The 2691-nt window shown below is 44.5% G+C and overlaps 1 protein-coding gene across 1 annotated transcript in view; it reads right to left on the bottom strand.

Moving 5' to 3' along the window:
- Positions 1–2002, bottom strand: part of LOC118326699 (bifunctional heparan sulfate N-deacetylase/N-sulfotransferase 4-like) — a 41234-nt gene extending 39232 nt beyond the window's left edge. Inside the window, exon 1 of the mRNA XM_035659743.1 lies at positions 1607–2002. The gene's annotated coding sequence lies outside the window, so the exon portion shown is untranslated. The remainder of the gene's footprint in view (positions 1–1606) is intronic.
- Positions 2003–2691: the final 689 nt, after the last annotated feature.

Here is a 2691-nt window from a genome sequence, read left to right as displayed (position 1 = left end):
TGTGTGTGTGTGTGTGTACCTAGGTTGTGCCACCCTGGGGAATATTAGGGCACAGCTGGTAACTACAGAGCTGATTGAAAACAACTTGCATCCTTAGGGCTTATCCAACCTCTGGCACACACACACACAAAGTGACACCACAGTTAAAAGCACAAACACAACGCAAAAGTCAATCCTCACAAATAAACAACAGCTGGTTGTGTGTTAATATGGCAATGAGGGGAGGTGGATGGGAGCTCAACTAATCAGTCCCATAAAGCTCTGCAGAGAATTCCTCTAATTGCGCCAAACTCTGTGCACTTCTGTCCTATTTCTGAACCTAATCATCTGAAATACCACAAAATTAGAGTTGGAATCCTTTTGCCAGGAGCACTAATCTGGGGGGAGCCCATGACAGTACAGAGGAAATGGAGAGCAAGAGAAAAGTGCAAGAATAAGAGAGACTGAGAAAAAAGAGCAGAGAGAGGAACAAAATGCAATGAATTATAGAAAGAGACAAAAAAGACCAGGATTAGCATCTTAATGTATGTGCCGGGAGCCAGGGAGAAGAAAAGATCCCACAGCATCTCTTTCTCTCTCTTTTCTCTCTATGCCTAACTCTCCCCCTCTCTCTATCTTTCTACACCCCCTCTTTCTCTCTTTCTGTCTGTTTGAATATCAATAGTCTTTCCTCACGTTCCCCATCTTTCTCTCCTTGTTCCTTGCCTTTAGAGAACACACGCAAAGAGAAGGTCATAGAGGAGGGATTGTATATTCCTTCAATATAATACCAGAAAATGGAAAAGAGAAGGAACATAGATGTCCTTATAGCCAACACAGAGGAGAAAGAAGCATAAATAAAATGTGTGTCATCTTAATAAGTATTTGAATGACCACATACATATATATATTGTTGAATAACTTCTGCAAGTTTTAAATGCAACCAGAAATGTAGAGAGACAAAGAAGAGGAGCATGCACTCGCTCAGTCTTAGAGATGGTTGAGTCAAACTGGTGTTTTTAAGGTTTAAAATTTGGAAAAATATCAAATCAGAGAGCTGCTTTAACCTGTTACTAGAGTTATGCACGTGTCTCACTAAGGAGCCACAGGAGGGCGCTGGAATGGGTTTAACCCAAAAGACCTCACAGGGAAGTTTTCCTCTGTCATTTTCATAACTATAAGTCCCAGTGGTGTTCTAAATCATGAGATATAAAACAAATCTAAATATGCTGCCCTTTATGAGAATTTGGGGAAATGCTACAAGAAAAAAGTTGCAAACCAATATTTTTTGTGTTTAAGTCTGTTATCATAATATGTTTTTATTTATAACCATCATTTTTGAAAGCCAACATGACCACGCAGCATTAATTCAATTAGGTTAACAGTAAATGGTCGTGATATTTAGTAGGCTATACGACAAACACTCACACCCACAAAAAATAGGAAAAGTGCAAATTAATCTAGTCTGCAGTTCTGTTAATGCTCTAATGAAAAAGAAAGCAAGCCGCAGCATTAACAGGCTGAAAGGAACTCAAACTAACAGGGTATATTCCAGAGAGTTTTCCATCCCCGCTTCATTCTGCCGCTGAAGTTTACGTTAAGAACGATCACCGACTCGCCCACTTACCTCTTACCGAGGCTGAGGCGCTGCTGTGCGGGGAAGAGGCGTGACGGGAGAGCGGTGAGTGTGATGCTGCTGCTTCGGGTGGGTCCGGGGCTCCGGTCTCGGTGGCGCACCACTCCCGTGTGTTTTGGATGCTGAGGCGTTGTGCCATCTCCCCTCTCTCTCTCTCTCTACCCTCCACTAGAGCAGCAGATGCGGGCGGCCGGAATGATCCGCTCTCCTCCCCCCTTTCATCATTCTTCTCTTTCTCTTTACTCTTGTCTCCCCCGCTGTCTTCTACTCTCTCTCCCGCTCTGCCCACTTGTCCACTTAATCTCTGCTCTTCAAGGTGGAGATTAGGCAGCGAGTAGTACGGAGGAGCACCGATATCGGGCTGCCCGTTAACGACTGACTGCCGTGCGTAAATGCTCTGGTTTAAGAGCGCCTACACAAGTGGAGGAGGCGATCGAGCGATCGAGGGAGAGGTAGAAAGGAGAGAAGGGGAGGGGGCTCGGTTTGATTGACACAAACAGCCCTTTTCTCGGGCATCAGCGATCACGGGCCCGGTAAAAGCTCACGGGCCGTTAGTTGGAGTTAGTCGGATGAAAGATGTCACACACGGATACGCACCAGTGCAAGTTAATGGCGCGCCTTGCTGATTCTCTCTCGCTCTTTGCACAAGTTGTGGTACTCAAGGATAAATGGAGGCAGATGAAAGAAGGAACACTATAGCTGGTGTAAAACTGCATTTTGATATCAATCAGGGGAATGAATAAGAGACATTTCTGATATTCACAATTCATGCACATGTGAATCAGCCCCATTAGACCTACTTCTGTAGAATGTCAATCAGCCAGGCACAGCATGTCAATCATACAGTGTTTTTAACTTGATTATGTGTTCCCTTCTCCCTTCCTACTAGTTCATCAATCTCTCTAACCTATTTGCACTGACACACACTCACTCACACAAGTCTCAATGGAGCTGGTGGGCCCCTCATTCACATTGTAATGGCCTCACAATAGAGCTTATTTAGTGTGTGTGTGTGTGTGTTGTGTGTGTGTGTGTGTGTGTGTGAGAGAGAGGAGAGAGAGAGAGAGAGAGAGAGA

This window comes from Morone saxatilis, unplaced genomic scaffold (genome assembly GCF_004916995.1).
Source record: "Morone saxatilis isolate NCDOM2014 unplaced genomic scaffold, NCSU_SB_2.0 Contig17, whole genome shotgun sequence".
In the NCBI taxonomy this organism is placed as follows: Eukaryota; Metazoa; Chordata; class Actinopteri; family Moronidae; genus Morone; species Morone saxatilis.
Note: the sequence above shows the minus strand (reverse complement) of the source record. Positions and strands in the feature narration are given on the sequence as shown.